The 20,875-nt window shown below is 39.4% G+C and overlaps 1 protein-coding gene across 1 annotated transcript in view; it reads left to right on the forward strand.

Annotated features, from left to right (window-relative positions):
- kcnh1a (potassium voltage-gated channel, subfamily H (eag-related), member 1a) overlaps window positions 1-20,875 on the forward strand; it is a 141,398-nt gene that overhangs the window by 99,221 nt on the left and 21,302 nt on the right. The gene's annotated exons all lie outside the window — the stretch shown is intronic.

The following is a 20,875-nucleotide window of genomic DNA, read 5'->3' on the forward strand; positions in this document are numbered from 1 at the left end:
TTGGCTGATTCAATAATTGTAATACTCCAGATATTCAGACCTATGATTTTTGCTATCCTACAAAGATTGAGTTGAAGTAGTATGGCTCATTTGTATGCTCAGTATTTTATACTAAAAACTTTAATTGAGGAATTCAGAAAAAACTTCTGTGTAATGGAGAATCTGAATAATAGAACTTATTGTGGGAAGAAAAGCAGGCATGGATAACTGAAGGGATAAGTGACCACATAAGAGATAAGGAAAAAGTATCCTGAAAGGTTAAGAACTAGTACATACCTTGGTAACTGGGAGAGGTTCAAAAATATTTGACAATGGATGACAAGGGCAATAGCATGCAAAGAAAATGGAGTATGAAAAGAAACATGCAAGGGATATCAAAGTCAACAATTTTTACCATGTAATAGAAATGATTCAATATGCATTGAAAATTTAAGTATGATGCAAAGGAAAATATGGAAATAATAGACATAACAAATAATTAACCAGTGCCAATAGTTACAGTTGGGGATGAAGATAACTTGCCAGATATCAAGTAAACTAACACTCCATCATGGCTGGGGCCAATGTTAATTTAAACCAAATAACAGAAGAAAATAATGGTGGTACGGAGTGACAAGTCACCAGTTGCAGATGGTTTCTATTTTAGAATGTTGCAGATTCACTAACTAGAGAACATGGAAGCTTCCAGATTCAGGAACTGTTGCTTCCACTCCCCCCCCCCCCCCCCCCCCCCCATGATCCCTGCCCCAAAAAAAGTATTTTGCTTCATGTTTAAGAAGGGCAATAGGGACTTTTGGACTGTTGTAACTGAACCAGTGGTAGGGAAAGAATCTATAATTATGGATGGCTTCCTGATATAGACAATAGGAGCAGAAGTAGACCATTCGGTCCTTCGAGTCTGCACCGCCATTCATTTTATCTTGAATACTTTCAGCTTCCTCTAAAGAGCCTGCATGGATGTATAAAGTATGGGTTACATCTGACAACTTGATTGTATTATATTTGAAGAAGTGGCAGGGGAATTACAATGGAAGTTATTTATTTGGACCAGAAGGTATTTAAGAGTCCCTCATAAGACTGATATCTAACCTTGAAGCACAAAGTGAAGGCAAATCAGTGAACTGATTAGAAAATTGTTAGAGTGGCAGGAGATGGAGTGGAGTAATCAGCAGGAGCTCCAGTAGGCTGGATCTAAACATTACTGTCCTGAAAGGATTTGTGTGGGAGCAGAACTACTCAAAACACTTTGTTTAATGGCAATGTAAGGAACATAGAATAAAGGCAAGAATTTGGTGTTAAATTACACGTCAGCTACTATCTCATTTGAATAATGGAACAAGATCCTGGAGATAAATGTCCTACTTCTGTTTCTAATGAACCTGCTGGCTCTGAACTTTAGGGATAGATCCAGTTAACCACAATTTCTAAGCAGCAGTTTGCTTGCACTGTAGGTGAGATTCAGGCTAGATCATAACACTGCTGCAATAAAATTTGCATGACTTCTGTCACTTAACATTTGATGTGCGTTTCATGCTGATACATTTTTTTACAAATTTGTCTTCTCCATAATTTGAATTTGTTACAAAACCAGACACGTATATTAACACACACTAAAATGGATGGAAGTATATAATATACCTCCCTTGTATTGGCAATAGTCTCAGTAGCACATTCATAAATACAACTTATCACCGAATTAAAGTTCCAGAGAAAATACTAAATACACCTCGAATACACAGGCAAGATTTGTGAGAGTTTAAGTTAGAATATGAAAAGGATAGAAAAACTGAAATGGAAGAGTTAAAAAAAAACAGGTACAATTTCAAGTAAGAATTAAATAGTACAGGTACAGCAAATCTTCATGTGCTTTAAAACCAGAAGTTAATTTGATAATCTTCTGTAATGTATTTATGGATAAATATAATGTATAACTTTCTTACCAATATCATAGCCTCTCATTATTTCACTGGCATGTTACTCTGCATTGTTGGTGTACCGTGAATCCACACTTGTAGCTAAGGATAACATAATTATTGTTGCCTGTGGTTTAAAGATCATGGTCTAAATCTGGGTGTATTAGTTTGAAATGTTTTAGCTATGCTAAACAAATTAAAGTTGAAATTCCATTAGCATCAGTCATTTTACATGGGATTCTGTTAGAGACTAAGAAACTACTAAGTCTAAGAGACCTTGTACTAAGCAGTTCAATGCACCAACTTTCGTTTCTGCATTTGTTTGTGTCAGTGAAAATGTACAGTCCCAATTGAATACTCAAATACTTAAGTTACTCATTATTGGTTTGCCTTTGAGTCTTTGCCTTGCATCCCCTACCTCAGCATGAATTTGATGCTATTGTTTTCTGGAAAGGGATCCTCTTCTGCTGTCTCTAGCATTGCTAATTATCTTCCCAAAAGATGACAAAAAGATTGGCGTGATAATGAACTAGTGTAATTGGTTTGGTCAATACTTTTTCCACTTAACATTTCAGTTCTGCATGTGTCAGCCTAGAATGTCCAAATAATTCAGTGTATTCAAATAGGCTCAAATTTGCTTCAAGTAGCATCTATGACATTTTGGTTATAAAGTGATGCTTACTGCAGTACTGCACAATTTGATTTTAAACTTCGATATTTTTTCCCTTTTTTTGTAATTCTGTGGAAAACTGGAGATAGCTGGGGTCATGCTGACTGAGGTATTATGATGCTTTAGAAAAATACCTTGAATATGCTGTATAAGCCACTCATGTATTTTAAATAACTTGAAGGACAACCATAAAAAAATGTCAGATTAAAAGTGTAAATGTAGCTTCATTTTCTGCCTAATGAAACAAGTTCATTTGACAGAGTGATGCAGCTAGTAGAGCTGCTGCCTTGCAGCCCCAGCCATTCAGGTTCAGTCCTGATCTCCAGTGCAGTCTGTGAAGAGTTTACACATTCTCCCTGTGACCTGCATGGGTTTCACCCAGGTGCTTTGGGATGTGGGTGGAAACCAAAGATGTATTGGTTGGTAGGTAGGATGTCTACTATAAATGTTCCCTTGTGAAGGGACTTGATGGGAATATGGGGAGAAGAGCTTACGGGGAAAATAGTCCAGCATAGACTTGATGGGGTGAAATGGTCTCCTTCTATGTTGTATGGGGCGGGGGGGGGGGGGGGGGTTTGGAAATGCGGAGGAAAAATAGATCAGATGACATCCATGAAGATGAGGATTCCATATCCAAACCATAGAACCATACAGCACAAAACAGGCCCTTCGGCCCACCATAATGCATTATCTTTATGTTAAATTAAATTGTGCCCCATTTCAACTCATTATTTCTCATGCGTCCCTACATGAGATCATACTACTGATTTCAATCTTCCCGTCTCCTATAAACTAGACTTACATCGAGTCTGTCATCTAATCTGGAGGATATTACAGATGGGCATCTTTTGGGAAGGGTTAACATTGGAAAATAAATGAAATGACTGGTAAAATACTTAACTGAAGAATGACAGAAGGCGGGTAGTAGTACAAGACTGTGGAATTAGTACGAGATGATGGAACAGTAGATAAAAAAAAAATTGTATGCAAGTTACTTGAAGTGAGATGTTTTTCAGCAAGGCAGAGAAAGATGATTCAGTTCAGGTTGATGTGCTGATCACAGACAAAAAAGGAATGTCCATATGCTACCTTATTTTGATGACTGGGACAGAAAGCAGGAATTTTGTTGAAGTGCCAGAGTGTCAAAAGAATTGCAGATGTAGATGAATATGGATTATAGAAAGGGGAGTGAGAGAATGAGTTTAATGGACAAGAGCAGGACAAAAGGACTGATCAATAGTGCACTGTTATGTATGAATCTCGAGGGGAGCAGTTCTCTCAACCTGCAATATTTCCTCCACAGATACATCAAATTTTGTGGGATACTGAGATGATGAATGTAACTACTAATACAAGTGTTTGTGGACTAATTTATCATCTTTACTGCATGGTCAGTGATCTGGCAGAGCTGTCATTGAACCTGCCCAGTTTTTCATTTCAGTAATCTAATTGGATTGCATTCTTATATGGCTTCATGAATGTAGCTGGCAAACTTTTTATTTTCAATGTTGTTATTTACCAACAAAGCACGTAGTTTGATTTTTTTTCTCTGCAATTGCACCTCTAAGTCACCTTTGCTGTTGAGAGAAAAATGAGGAGCATCTCCCAGGCTTGTAGCCCATTTATGCTGTCCAAATGAAAAGCCTGCAAGTCCTGGGGACAGTGCTTCCATCTGATTATCACTGTCCCTGCAGGACAATGTAATGATGACCTCTATCTGAATCCTCCATTGCAATGCTATTCAATAATGGCAATGTAGGGTGAAAATCTGCCCTCTAACTGTTTTCTGAGTTGAGCTTCTAGGCCTTTACACTATAAATAAAACATTGTCTAGCATTGCATTCTGACAAACTGTTTATTGCACTTTAATGTTGACCCTCAGCTTGTGAATAAATTGTTTGAATTTATAAACTCTGTGCAAGAAGTGATTATCAGATAGAATCTTGGAGCTTGTAAACAGGTCATTTGGCCTACCATGTCCATGCTGACCAGTGGGCACCCATCTGTATTAACCCCATCTTCCAGAATTTGGCCCGTAGCCTTCTATGCCTAGGCTATTTAAGTGCTCATCTAGACGCTTTCTAAATGGTGTCAGTGACTCTGCTTCCATCACTTTCTCTAACAGTGCATTCCAGGTACTTTCCACTCTCTAGGTGAACGAAATCCTCCTCGTGTCCCCTCTAAATCTATTACCCCCTTTCCCTAAATCTCTATCATCTAGTTTTATCTATCTCTGATGCGGGGAAAAGTTTCCTGCAGTCTGCCTTATATAAAATTACAAGGTGTATAGATATCTCAATCATGTATCATTTTAACCTCCTCTGCTCCAGGGGAAAAGGATCTAGCTTTTCCAGTCTCTCCTCTTAACTGAAATGCACCATTCCAGGAAACATCCTGGTGTATCTTCTCTGAACTCCTGAATGTCATTTCCCCACAGCAGATAAGAAAAGATCTGTGCAGTAACTGCTACTTCTGAATCATTTTATCATATTAGGCATTCTTAATAAAGAGATGTATAGATGTGATGTTTAATCATTTTAAGTGTATGCAACAAAATGATGCAAATTCAGAGTCAGATTGGGTGACATGGTAGTGCAGCATATAATGATGCTGCCTCACAGCTCCAGTGACCCAAGTTTGATTCTGACGTCCAGTGCTGTCTGTGTGGAGTTCGCACGTTCTCCCTGAGACCCCATGGGCTTCCTTCAGCTTTGCTGCTTTCTTCCCACATTCCAAAGATTTGCTGGTTGGTAAATTGGTAAGTTGTAAATTACCCCTATTGTGGGTGGGTGGTAGGAGAATCAGAGCAAGGTTAATGAGCATGACAGAGAGAATAGTTCATGAGAAATAAGTGGGGCAATGGGATAGATGGGGTTGTTCAGAGAGCTGACATAGACTTAATATACTGAAAGGCCTTCGATGTCATTTTAAAAACAAAAAAAACCTAAATAACAAGCAGCTCATATTATTTCAGCTGTTCAGAGAGTGCTGTCATGCTAAAAAGAAACTTGCTCAAAAATATTGGCCTCTGGAGGAGATGGATGTAGGGATCATGATTTATGATTAATCATGGCCCCTCACTTCCAGTACAAGTTTCACACCAACTTTGTATCACTTGCTCATGATCGCTGCATGAACTATGCTGTTCGTGATTCATTTGTCCAGTTGGCACTTAAGAAGCCAATATGAGAACTTAGAATGAGTTCAAGTCAACCAGCTGCTCATAAAAGGGGAGGTGTACAGTGACTGCAGCAAGCACTTTTCCAATGAGAGCTAGCGTAGGAAACTCCCAAAAATTATATGGGAGAGAGTATGATACACAGTTCTCAACGTGGCTGGGGACCTTTATTTAGAGAGAAGGAATTGGTAATTGTGGACACAACTGTGCAAAAGTAATCGAAGCAGATAGCTATGGTGACCAATGCCAGGAGTAAAAACTGGGGGTTTGGAGGCAGCGCTACGAAATATTCAGTGACTGTGGCCAAAGTTAGTGATTGCATCCTTAAATGCCACATCCCATCAGCAATATCTCTGGTCCCAGACAGAACTCGATGCACCAGGCCTCCATTATTCACCCACCAATAATCTTTTTGTCAGAACATTAATCTGATATTCATAAGATTACCTCACTCTTTCAGAAATACAAGGCTGCAAATTTTGGATCTGCTTCCCAAAGCTTGCAAATTTCGTTTCTTATTCAGCTGTTGTAAGAGCAGCTGCTGGTGAAACTGTGACAGCTCACTATCTTTGAAGCAGCTATTGCTGAGGCACTGACCAATGACAAGGCTGAGGCAATTGAAGTTGATTGGATTCCCATACCTAACCCTCTGTTTCTCCCCTTATTCCACAACTCTTAATTATGAGCTGTAGATAGCTTAACCAAGCAGCTCGAAGTCCTGCTCCTCAACGCAAGGTATTTTGGAGTGCCACCACCTGCCAGATCTCTGCCCATTCATGTACCATCCTGATTTGTTAATAACTAACTGATCCTTCATTGTAAGTGGATTAACATCTGGGGCCAACCTTCCTGATAGCTGTGTGGAAATGCCATCACTCTAAGGGCTGTGGTGGTTCAAGAAGGCAGCTCACTGCCTCATGGTCTTCAAATGAATTGCAAATGTTGGTAGGAATAGCTGGTAGAAATCAATTTGCCTTGCAGTATTTGATGACCCCTTTAATTAGTGCTGCTAGTAGTGGTGTCTTCCTTGGGGCTGAATGCATGATCCAAAGTATAATGTTAAGAGAGGGTACTGGCTAGTGTATTCAGGGATGAAATGTTAGAGTTGGCACCAAATCAGCAGTGTATGCTGATGACATGAAAATGTGTGAATTCTGTACACTTCTGGCAGATGTTAGCTGTAGATGTGTGAACATCAATTTGTGATCCAGCACAACTGAATGCATGTGAGATTAGACCAGAAGAACACATCGTCTAGTAAATCTAGCTTGGTAATGTCCCAAACCTTGATTCTTCTAGCCTTTGAATCATTATGCAGTTGCAGATGCTTTCTCTTTTTATTCACTACACTTTCTATAAGGATGTAACTTTCTGTTTTTGTGTTCAATCTATTCATTTGGTTCCAATGTTTCAGTTGTATGAAATAGTAATTTTCTTCCATTAGTTACATTTGGTTTGATTTTCCAGTTGTACCATTCTAAAGAATGGTAGTTGATTAAATAATATTTGATTAGGTTTCAGCCCAGCATTATATTGTAGCTGTCATTTTCTCAGTATGAACATTGTTTGAATAGAAAGCATCTTACAAAGGCTAACGTCACCAGGTTAAGAAAATTGTTGGTGTGCAATCTGGTGGTGTGGTTTCAACATGAAATTATCGTGGAAAGTATGGACAGATTTTTTTTTGTTTGTATTGAAGTGGCAACAAAGTGCTATTTCCTCCCGACCATCAGATCCCACCACAAACCTAGTCTAATTTCCTGGGACAAAAGTCACTTTACGAAAGGTTATCTGATGCAAGTCTCACCATGAAGAGGGAACTCTCATCTATAGGCAAAGAAAATCTTGCGAGTACCACAGTGGGATTGAAGAGAAAAGAAATTACTTGTCTCGAATCTCAAAATATCATCCCTTTTGTAAATAATTTGGTTGCTATCATTAGAGTCAGAGTCATACAGCATAGAGGTGAACATTGGGCCCACCGTCCCATGTCAATAATTATTCATGTCTTGGTGGTTCAGGTGTTTATCTATATGCTTATTAAATTTTTTGAGTCTCTCTGCTTCCACCAGTCCCTCAGGCAGTGTTCTAGATTCCTGGTTTCCAAAAAAAAATGTCTCCCTCTGATCCTTTAGCTTGTTCTACCATATGATCAGATCATGGCATCTCTCCCACTCTCAAGTTAGGGAATTTAGCCAATCCCTATACTATTTGATGCCTTGATGTTCAAAAATCAATCAATTTAAATTTATGCAATGATTGAGTATCCATTGTCCTCTTGGTAATGAATTCTAAAGATTTAAGTTCCATTTTTATTCGGAGACCCTTAACCTGAGACGGTGCTTGAGCTTTAGACTCTTCAGGCAGAGGAAACAGCCTGTCAGCAGCAATCCTGTCAATCCCTCTCCCAAATTTCATACGTTTCCATCAGGTTATTTCTCATTCATCTGAGTACAGCACCATTCTGCTGAATTTCCCCTCAGAAGGCAGTCTTTTTTTTTATTCACACTTATGGCAGCACCAAGATTTATTGGCCTGTCTGTCCTCTTAAGCCCTTGAACTCATTAATTTACTAAGTAATTTCAGGGTGCAGTTAAGATGATACAAAGATTGGTGGCGTTGTGGATAGTGTAGAAGATTTCTGAAGGATACTGTGGGATACAGATCAGTTGCAGATTTGGGTGGAGAAATAGCAGCTGAAGCTTAATCCAGACAAGTGTGAGGTGTTGCACTTTAGGAGGTCAAATGTAAAGGGAAGTTGAACAGTTAATGGCAGGATCCTTAATAACAATGATGTACAGAGGGATCTTGGGGACCAAGTTCATAGCTCCCTGAAAGTGGCTGCACAAGTTGATAAGGTGGTAAAGATGATGTATGGTGTGTATGCCTTTGAGTCGAGGCCCTGAGTTCAAGAGCCAGAAGTTCTGTTGCAGCTTTATAAAATTCTGGTTAGGCCACATTAAATTCTGGTCACCCCATTATAGGAAGGATGTGGAGGCTTTGGAGAGGGTGCAGAAGAAGTTTACCAGGATGCTGCCTGGGTTAGAGGACATGTGCTATAAAAGGTTGGACAAACTTGGGTTGTTTTCTCTGCAGCGGTGGAGGCTGAGAGGAGACCTGATAGAAGTTTATAAGATTATGAGAGGCGTAGATAGCTGGTATCTTTTTCCCAGGGTAGAAATGTCCAATATTAGAGGGCAGGCATTTAAGATGAGAGGGAGGGAAAGTTCAAGTTGGACATGCAGGGCAAGTTTTTTTTGACACAAAGTGGTGAGTGCCTGGATTGTGCTGCCAGGGGTGGTGGTGGAGGCAGATGCGATAGGGGTGTTTAAGAGGTTCTTGGATAAGCACATGAATATTCAGGGAATAGAGGGATATGGACTGTGTGCAGGCAGAAGGAATTGGTTTATTTAGGTATCATTAGCTTAAATAGTTCAGCACAACATCATGGGCCAAAGGGCCTGTTCCTGTGCTGTACTGTTCTAAGAGTTAGCTATGTTACCAGACCAGGGAATGTCAGAAGAGTCCCTTCCTCGAAGTGAACCAGATGGGTATCTATCCATTCATTTTTAGGAACTTGTTCTTTTCCAATTGGATTTTTATTTGCTTAATTATTTTAACTAATTGGATGAAACAAATTTCCCAAGTTGATGTCTCTGATTTAAACTTGAGTCTCCAGGTAATTCAACAAAGGTTTCAAGCCCAGAAGTATGACTAAGATGTCACTGTCACTTTTTAATATCCTACTTCAAGCCTAAGGAGCCTACTGTTTATTCCAATCATTATCCAGAATTTAATTTTTTTGGAAGTAAGTTTTTTGCCTCTTGATACTTCTGAATCACTTTTCTGATCAGAACAGTTGCACTGAACTTTGGCTAAAACTTGCAGGAATTAGTGTTTCAAATGTGACTTCATCCATTGATTTGTTCTATTGATTTAATAATATTCTGTTTGATGTTCCTTTACTGCAATCTTACATGCTAGGTATTGAATCTGGTATTAAACCCAAAACCTTTTCATGGTACTTGCATAAAATATAAATAAGAGATGCTGTTTACTATTAAATTTCATTTCGTATATTTGTTGACAAATTTTATTTTTGGCTACTTTCTCAGAGTTGGTGGCTCTTTCTAATAAAAGCTATGAATTTGGATCGAATTTCTCAGTTCAAGGGGGAGTTGCTACTGTTAATTATAACAAAATTGTGAGTGGCTATCATTTTAAAAAATACATCAGCACTTTCCTATGAATAATAAATAGCAGTAATTTCCCCAAACTCTACTGCTGTAGAATTTGTGATTGAAGTTTCCCACTGAGTTTCAGAACTTCAAGGATGCTAGGTGCTTTTGAGGTCTTGTTATACTTTAGTTGATATTAGGCATTTTTAACTACTTGCTGGTGAAGAGTGGCAGCGAGGTTGAATCAGATAGTTGATGGAATCCAGGGTGTTCATGTCAGAGTCATTGAGTTGTGTCACGAACCAGCAACAAAAGAAACACACTGAGCATGATTTAGTGTTAAAAACTATTTTATTAATTACTACTTATGATAATACGTAAAATAAAAGTAAAAATGTTAGTATGTTAGAATTCAAAAATGTTAAACCTTGAACGTTAACCCCAAAACTAAACTCTTCGTGTGTGTGTGTGTGTGGCAAAGTCCAAAACTCCAAGTTCTGGAATGGTTCTTAAAGTTCAGTTCCGCAAGCCATAAGGTGAAACATGAGCAAGGGCTTCTTCAACAACCACCGTTGTCTGAAGATAAGACGTAGATGTAGAGAACATAGAGAGAGTACATACGAAATCCAAATGTTCCACGATGGAACCCAAATGACACTCCAGTGTTTACTCGGTAGTGACTTCCTCACCCCGAAAAGCATCCGAATCGTGGTCGTCCACACATAAATACCTGTTTCCTTCTACAGGTCAGCAACAAAGTGAACTCCACCGGATTACTTCCAACTTCCATACATGGATTTCAGTGGCAAACACAGTTATTGTTTCTCATCCATCGATAGAGAAAACAAGCAGGCTGGTGTCTCTCTCCCTTCTCTCTCTCTCTCCTTTCTTCTTCTTCTGACTTCTTCAACAACGTCATTACGTCCTTTATCTTCTATTGATGTAAGCATGCCTCACACACACATACACACACACTCTCTACCTTAAAGGGACTTTCACTGAGTCCGTAACAGTTGTTCTTCGAAGTGTTCTGTCCAGCAGTTGATGACTACCTCTATCCTTGGTTAATTCACTTCCTTTCTTGATTCTCAGTTGAATGAACCTTTTGGGCTTTTAGGTCATAGATGGCCTTGTCAGCACTGAAGCATTTGCACAAGTCATTTGTATCAGTAAGTTGCTGGACCTTGTGCTCTTTCCACCTACCATCTGTTCTTTAGGTCATGAGCTTTTTGTTGGAACTCTGCCTTCAAGTGCCTGTAGAACTGTTTCCATGAAACCGTTGGAAGGATCTTTGACTTGAAACATGAACTGTTTCTCTTTCCACAGCCTTTTCCAGCATTTCTGTTTTTTGTTTCAGGTGTCCAGCATCATCAGTCCTTTGATTTTTTTTCAACCACTGTGTGACCTGTTTTAACTTTCAAAAATACTCCAATTGAGAGGGATGGTAGATCCTCCTTAAATATGATTGTTTGCAGAAAGTCCCCTCCAAATACATCTGCTACACAATGGCATACAAACTTCTTCAACAGGTCCACAGCAGGCCCGATGCTAGTGCAGACTTGTGTCGTGCAAGACCGTGGCATTGCCCTTGCATTTGTCTTCTCAATCTGCACCATGTTTCCAACAATCTCCATATGGAGTGAAGCTAATCTGCAGGGCAATTGGAAACTGTTCAAAGTATGTCACCCCCACTTCAGAACCAAGATCACTCCAACCTTGGTCAAGGAGTTGCAGTACACAGACAATGCATATGAATGCCCTTGTTTAGAGGCTGAGCTCCAAGTCCTTATTGACTCTGACTGAAATATGAGAGAATGAGCCTCGCACATCTGCAAAACTGCCATTGTCTTCCAATAATGGAGGTCCACAATGATACTCTGGAAAACATTGGAACCCTTTCCATTTATCTGGAGCCACACCTCAGAGCAGCCAGATGTTGAAGATGAAATTTACCACTGCCTTCAGTGTGCCAGTGCACCCGTTAACCACTGGAGGAAAACAACAATTGTAGATCAAGAATTCAACCTGGTACAGTGGTCTTGGTGCAGCAGACAGCATTCATCCTTGCCCTCTTATACACCTGCAGCAGGCACCTCAAAGCATGGGGAGGTGATGTCAATGCTGCCTCTACAAAATCTCTCAAATTCACTGGTGTGAATCAGTGTCAATGTTCTCTCTCATCTGTAAGATTCACAGGAGGATAGGAAATAATTCAAAAATATTCATTGTTTCCTTTTCTTAAAAAAAAGTGTAACATCTCCACTGACTCGTGGAAATCCCTGACCCATGACTCTTCAATTGAAGAAGCTTTCAGGAGGTACTAAAAACCTTGTTCCTTTGTCAGAAGCACTCAGAAGCCTTGAAGAAACAGCAGAAGGAATAAAACATCTCCTGGTTTACCTGTGACAGAGTCTGCAGATCCCACATTGACTTCTTCAAGCCAACTCAGAAGCCATCCACAGGACTGGAAGCAAGACTGTCTCGATCCCAAGAAGCAGCCTAAGAGGAAAGGAGATAAGCTGGTTCGGAAGATGCATGGAATGTTTCTTTACTGGATAAGACTAGAAAATGAGATCAGGGATGTAATACTCAAATTATATAAAATACAATGAGGCTACAACAAGAGTACTACATGCAGTTTTGGTCACTTCATTATAGAAGGGATTTGACAGCATTAATGAAGATATGGAGGAGATTTACAAGGATACAGATAAGCCAGTTTTAATTATGAGGAAACATTGGCTCAGTTACTTTTGCTTTCTTTGGAAGAGAGAAAGCGGTGAGAGTCCATTTGTAACATCTAATTAAATCTGAATTTTTATATCATTCACTTTCTTATGGTATGCTTATTCATTTTATACTGTTACATTAAAGTTTTACAGCTCCTCCTTGTGGATATTTATGGTTTTAAATACCCAGTTGTGTGTGAATTTTCAGTGTTTGACATTTTTACTACAAAATCAAGCAGAAGTACATAATTCTAATATTTTTTTTTAAAAAACAACTAATTTTTAAAGCCGCCTTACTTTAACCATCCTGCATGAAATCTTCACATATCTTTTAGTCTGTGTCAATCTGCTACTGCAGAAGTCTCATGGAGACTTGGTCCTCCATGATCATATTCCCATAACCTTGAATATAATATCCTGGAGTTAGGAGGCAACGTGGCATGCAAAAACCTTGTATCTTCTAAGAGAAGGAAAGTATAAATAGAGCATTACCCTTGTGCACCTTTGTTTTTACAGTGGCTTTACAATTTACTGAAAAAGATGCCAAACTGGTTGTAAAAATGAAGTCCTTCACAGTTCTCGGCAATAAACTTCTGCATTAACTGTGGTAGAATGGCCAGAATGCAGAGTACACTATCCCCATTGTTGAAATATTTGTGGGCACTCTGATCACAAGTATGGTAATGGGGCCATGGTGTTTGGAGGGCTGGGTTAGATTTAAAGACTATGGATATCTTGGGAATAAATCGTTATATGTATAGTTAAATACTCTTTCCTTAGTGATGCAAGTTACCAGCATTCCCTGCTGACCTTAAGGTCCATCAGGAGTCACTGGTCAAAGATCTCAGTAGATGCCATTCAGCACTTCTGCTTTATTCTTTATTAGGAACACTAAGAAAGTTCATTTAATTGTTTATACAATTAATTTTTCAAAGCTTTTGTATTTAAATATGTTAAGCAAACTTGGGGGGGGGGGGGGGGGGGCGGTGTCACCTAATTTCAGGAAAGCCTTCAATAAACTTCCTCAATAGATTTTTTTTTTCAGGATCTGACAATGGTGTGAGTTCAAAACAAAAATTTGAAAATGGATCAAAAGCTGATTTTAAAATAAAGGAACCAGTGGTAGTTAGGGAGTGACACCAAGGTGGGTGAACTACTAAATTAGTGCTGGAGACTTGCTGTTTTTACAAATACTTTTCTCTTGAGACTGAGGATGATATGCTTCCACTGGATTTTGTAGATTCTGAGGTGACTAATGAGGCCAATACGGGAGTTGCTGACTCTGTTGCAATTGATTGAAAGGTGCTTAATGGGGGAGGGGGGGTAGTTTGGGAGGTGATGTGCTGCTTTGGTCATTTACATTGGGCTTTTGGTTCTCAGTGCCAGCCTGAATGATGCTTCTCCATTTAAGCTGTCCTGAGCCAGGGATTCCCATGAGTTGGTAGGGATGTTGTACTTTGACAAAAAAGCTTTGAGAACATCCTTGAATCATTTTCTTTGACCATTGGGTAATATCTTGCCATGATGGAGTTTGGAGTAAATCGTTGTTGTCAGTAGGGTGCAGTCTCTTAATTGCATTGGTTTTTTTTTGTCTAAATTGTAATGTAAAATACAAAATTGCTATCAATAAATAGATCCATGAGATTACTAAGCATTATTTCTTATAAAGCTGAATCTAGCACATGATCTTATTCTGGTACAGGCATCACTTGAATGCCAAGGTAACTGGAAATAATTCTGGATGTTACAAGCTGCACAAGACATTGGATCAACCTGACAAACTGGCAAACCAGAAATTGTGCTGTCATAAATCTTTTATAATAAAGTTAACTTTGGAAGACAGTGACAGATGTGGACAAATGCTTGGAAGTGTCTGGTTCCCTAAGCATCTTCTGAAACGGATTCTTTGCAGGGTTCCACTGGGTCCATTCTGATATACTGACAATGTAATATTTGCAAGGCTATAGACAAGATGGGGTTTGAAGTTATGGGTACATCACAGTCAAATTTAATTTTGTCCACATTTATTAAGTAAAGTTGTGATAATACTAATGTTACTCATTAATCCTTTAAGACTAAGTGTGTTTGTAATCAATTAAATGTTTATTAAATATTTCTGGTTATTATGACACAAGAAGACATTTGGTCTGTGCTGGCACCCAACAGAGCAATCCCATCAGTCTGAAGCATCATTTTTTTCTTGTCACTTATTTTCCTTTCTCTCTTGCTTGTCCTTTTTTTAAAAATTTGTTATCATCAGTTATTTACACTAAGGGATAGCATCCAATAGTTAACTTCCCATATCTTTGTTCAGGTTTCTTCCCATATCCCAATCAACAAAAACCCACATGATGATGGGAAGAATGTGCAAACTCCGTATCGACACCTCCCAGGATCAGCGTCAAACTTTAGTCCCTTTTGGTCTCTGAAGCCATGAATCAGCAGTCTTAACTTATTCCTCATCTGAGTATTAAGATGAGGATGTTTATTGTGAATCTGAACTGAATTGAAATGTTGGCAACCTTGGTGACCTCATCATAATTCTTCAATTAATGGGCAAAATAAGCTTCAAGGCCAAATTAATTCATCTGGCAAAAGACAAAGTGAAATGGAGATTTGCTAGAGTTTGTCTATTTTGGCTGCTCTAAGTAGCCTTTGAGGTCCAAAATAAAGTCTGTAGCAACTGAGCAACATTATCGGATGAATTGCACTGGATATCACGTTGATAGGCGGGTTAGCAGGTGCAATGGCCATCTGCCAGAATTATGTAGATTGGTCTGATCGTGACATCAATCAGCATGTAATGTTTGATTTTTGCGTCAATGCAGGGTGATACTGCAAGGAGTTCAACCTTGCAGTATCACTCTGTCCTAAAGGCTCACTGAAAATCTGTTTCAGTTGTAGAAAAGATTGTACCCTAAATGCTAATAAGTGGATCACCAACTAGTTTCAGGGTTATTTACAGATTTACTTTATTCTACAATTATTGTTTCAGTTGCGGGGGTGCAAGACAGTTTGATAACTTCAAAGTTTTTACAAAACCAATTGCTCCCAGGGATACTTTAATAGGCATTTCTCTTTGGAATATGTCTTAGCTGGGGAACTGACCGTAGGGCATACAGAACTGATAAGCTGCTGGGCCCTCAGCATGAGGCCTTCTTTACCAAGGGTTTACAGGGATCAATTTGTTTTCTTTGAATATCATTTTTCAGACATCTACATATCAGGGACATTCTCACTGAAATCTGCCAGCTGCTCAGCAACAACTGTGATCCCTAAGCAGGGCAAGGACCACAATGTTGAGAGGCCATAATATCACTACTATCAAATTTATGTCTGAAGCTTCCAGGCTGGAGCTGGAGGTATTTCAAAAATTTTAGTTTGTCAATCACTGTTGCACAGGGAGACTCTTTCAAGGAAATCAGTTTACATTTTATTCTTTCTTGCTGGAGAGTAGCAGGTAGGGAAAGTACAAGTTTTGTGGGGATTGTCACCTTTCTGACAGTATAAATGACAATTAACTATGGACAGATCATTTTAAAGGCACTGCTCTGCCAATACTGGACTCAAAGGTTTTTATAACTGTAATGTCCGGTTGGTTTGTGATTACAGCACTTTGGTGGATATTGTGACATTGGGCATGAGATGCTGCAATGAGAATTTCCCTTCTCTATCCACCCCAGGTACCCTCTGTGCTGGAGTGGATGATCTTTGTCCAATACCATTGTCAAAATCTGACCTGGTGTCTACAAAACCCAGTAACAGTATGTGTTCATCATTGCTGCATCCCTGTGGTGCCTATGTTGAATGGCCCAATTACAGTTCTAGGTACCTGAAATGAAACTGCACAAGATTAGGCTATGCTGTGGGGAATGGGGGAGATAAAAGGTACATGCTCACATGAATTACAGATTGTAAATCTGAAGAGTTTGAGTTGAAAGAGTTACACAGGAAGTGCAATGTTAAGAGGAGAGTATGGTATCAGGATATCTTCAGCCCCTATACTGGATATAGTTTCTTGCTCTTCCAATGGAGTCATGCAGCTGTCCACTTTTGGACAGCTACTGCAGGCAATTGAAAAGCAAAAGAAAAACTGCAGAAGCTGGAAATCTGAAAATAAAATGCTGCAGACAGTTTTGTATCCAATTTACCAACTCACCATGAATCCCATGTGAGTTGATCTTCTGAGAATTAACCTGGTGAATTTCCTTTGGTCTAACTCCAATACTACTATATCCTTTAAGGTTCGGGGACCAAAACTGTGCACAACATTTCAGATGTAGCCTCGCCAACATCCTGTACAACTGTAGCAAGACTTGTAAGTTCTTAAACTCCAACCCCTTTGCAATAAAGGCTGAAATGCTATTTGCTGCCTGAACCATTTGTTGGACCTGCCTGCTAACTTTTGTGATTCATGCATTGGAACACCTAGATCACTCTAAACTACCTTGATTTTGAAGGCTCTCTCCAATTAGATAATAATCCACCTTTCAATTCCACTTTGCAAGGTGCATGACCTCACTCTTGCTGACTTTTAACTCCATTTGCCAGGTTTTTGCCTAATCACTCAAACGATCTATATCCCATTGCTGAATCCTGATCACAATATGCCATTCCACCTATTTTTGTATCATCAGCAAACTAGAAAAACTTGTAATTTGTACCCTCCACCAGCTCATTAATGTAAATAATAAACAATTGAGGGCCAAGAACTGTGTGAAAGTCAACTCACACTGTAATAAATCAGACAACATCAGAACCAAAGAATCTACGATTAATGCTTTATTAGTTTAATGCTAGTGGGAGTGAGGAATACAGAGAAAGAGTAAACGGTGTAACCCAAGCTCTGTACTAATCCCACTCAGTTCTGTGGTCAGTGTCCCTACTCTATACCCACCTCATGAGAAACCTTTGTGGGAAGTTGCACTTACTAAGGCAGTTGCTTACAGAAAGCTTTTAGTAAAGCAAGATATGTCTTTAAAAAAAAACTTCCTTCTTTCTCCCTGCACCTGGGCATTTTTACAGCCATAACTATAGTCACCCCATGGTTGAGGCGTTATCACACCATGGGAAGAATAGCTACACACCATTAACCCTTACGTTGCCAGTCATTAACCCTTGGATTCCCAGTTATCTTTTACAGCTGATTCCTGTGGTACTCCACTAATTACTTCCCACTCCCCCCCCCACCAAGCCTGAAAAAGACTAATTTATTCCAACTCTGTTTTCTATGTGATAGCCAGTTTTCAATGTGTGCTATTCTATTAATAGCTTTTTCAAAGGTCAGAACCAACAGTAATTACATTGAACTTTTCATACATACCTTGAAAGCAACATCCTCTGCATTACCTTTGCACCCCATGTGAATCAAACGATTCAACTCCAGTCCACCTTTCATTACCAACTATGGCACAGGTCAGTTTTAAAAAGCTTAAAACCTTCCATCCTTTCAAATGCCCTTATACTTGGGCTTTGATTTGTGCCTGTTGACAGAAATCCAAAATTATCTTCCTGGGAGTTAAACAAGGACAGTAATCATCTGATGTTCAATCAACAAATCTAGTCTGCATCAACTAATAATATATCACAAATACCCCATCCGTTAGTGGGGTAATGTAAATCCTTTCAGCCTGGCCAAAAGCAGAAAGGCTCCTTACCTGTTCCAATTGTGACCATTGTTAATTTACAAGTACCTGAATCAAGTAAAGCATTACTGAGTTGTTCATTGTGAGATCGGTCCTGTTACTTCAATGTGTTGTTTTCAAGGAAGCCAGGTGGTAGAAATTGTGCAGCTTGATTGAAGAATGAAGGTAAATTTTCAATACCACACCAATATATTTTGGTCTGGTGTTGAAAATTGCCATAGCCTCTGCTGAAAATCAATCACCAGCGCACTTTCCAAATCAATTCTTTGGGTTGAATCTTTGCAATTACCTATAACGTGAGTCAAACAAACAATGTACTACTTTGGCTGTGCCATCTGTGAGCACGCTAACAAATGGTCAATTACCTACATGACCATAGACACACCTTACAAGAAAGAACTCAATCAGAACAAAAAAAATGAAATCCATTGTAGTGCAAAGTGTCGGTAAACTGAGGTAGTGATTATGGTTATGTAGGCTGGTTCAAGAACTGAATGGTTGAAGGGAAGTAGCTGTTCTTGAATCTGGTGGCGTGGGACTTAAGGTTTCTGTACCTCCTGCCTGATGGTAGCTGCAAGAAGATGGCATAGCCTGGATGGTGGGGATCTGGATGATAGATATGGCTTTCTTGAGGTAGTGTCTCGTAGGTACTTTAGTTGGTGGAGAGGGATGTGCCAGTGATGCATTGGGCTGAATCCACTACTCTCTGTAGCTTCGTACGCTCCTGCACATTTTAATTGCCATACCAGACCATGATGCAATCAGTCAGGATACTTTCAACAGTACATCTGTAGAAGTTTGTGGAGTGTTTGGTGACATGCAGAATCTCCTTAACCTCCATTTTTAAAAAAAATAAGTAAAGACGCTGGTGTGCCTTCCTTGTGATTGTATGTGCTGGGCCCAGGACAGATCATCTGATATGTTAACACCCAGGAATTTAAAGCTGCTGACCCTCTCCACTGCCGATCCACCGATGTAGACTGATGCACCCACTTCCCCTTCCTTTAGTAAAACTAAAGAACTGGTTATTAACTTATGTTGAGTGAGAGGTTGTTGTTGCAGTGCCACTCAAACAGATGTCCTACCTCGCTCCTGTATGCTGACTCATTGACACCACTGTTGTTGGACAAATTATAGGTGGCATTGGCAAATTTGTATATGGCATTGGAATTGTGCTTAGCCACACAGTTGAGTGTGTATGGGGAGTAGAACGGGAGGCTAAGCATGCAGCCTTGAGGTGCACCTGTGTTGATGGTCAGCAGGGAGGAGTTGTTACTAATCCTCACTGAGGTCTGCCAATGAAGAAGTTGAAGATCCAGTTGCAGAGGGAGATGCAAAGGCCCTGGTCTTAAAGCTGATGGGATGATTGTCTTGAACAACGAGCAATTTGCATGATCAATTTGTAGCTCAGCAAGCAACTTGTAGATTTGGGAGATTTCATATTTTGACTATGATTCTGACTCACTGGTACTGCTTTGTTTATTTTAAAAGATGGTCACAATATTTCAAGTGTACCTCAATGGCTATAACGTCATGTAAATCACAACATAAATGCAAGTCTTATGTACGAGGGTGTATAATTTTGCATTGACTTAGAATTTGGATGACATAATTTATAGAATTGCTTAAATGAATTAAAATTATGTATAGAGAACCATGTTAATTTTATTTAATATGATACATTTAGTTCAATATGATAAATTAAGCCAGGATAATGAGCAAGTAATTATTCTTGGTACTGTTTAGAGAGAGCTCAATGGTCTCTAAGAGTAACTCAATCAGTTGCAGAAATGGATTAAAATGTAATGAGATATTAGCTGGATATTCATTTGTGATAGAAATGATCAAAGCATTTTAGGGATTATAGTGCTGGTCTCTTTGAATGCATTGCATTATCCTCATTTATAGAAATTGTTCAGGGCTGCTGTTTCTTTTAAATAAAGACTCGGGCCCAGCAATTCAGTACAATGTACTTTTTCAGTACAATGCAGTTTGAAACTTTTTTTTCCAGGGTGAAACACAAGTAGGAGTATATCTGGGTTGTTTTGCATCTCTCTGAATATTTGACTGGGAGCTCTTGGAGTGAGTCACACTTGTGTCCCAACATGACTTGTGTCAGAGCACACGAGATGACATCATTCTCCTCACGACGCTCATTTTGGAATCTTGTGGTAGAGTTTCAATGAAGTTGTCCCAGGAGTAGCGCACAAATTTTCCATGGTGCAAAATTGAATTGGGACCTCAGACAGGCAAGTCATTGACTAACTTTGCATCCTTCTGGTTATCTTCCCCGACAGTGTACCAACTTTTTCCCCCCTACCCCACCCATCACTTCCACCCACAAATCTTCCTCCCGATTCTTGGTTCCCTGGCTCCATCTTTCTGATACTCCTATCTAAGACTTAAATCTCTCTGATCCTTTCAACCTTTTGGAAGTCTTTATTTCAACACCCACTCCACTCCCACTTGCATATCACCTGGCCATCCTTGTCCCTGGATGCAGTCCTGGGTCATGATACCCAGTCCATTGGCAGGATCCTTTCTTAAGCCACCCCATCCCCA

Source organism: Pristis pectinata, chromosome 3 (genome assembly GCF_009764475.1).
Source record: "Pristis pectinata isolate sPriPec2 chromosome 3, sPriPec2.1.pri, whole genome shotgun sequence".
Lineage (NCBI taxonomy): Eukaryota > Metazoa > Chordata > Chondrichthyes > Rhinopristiformes > Pristidae > Pristis > Pristis pectinata.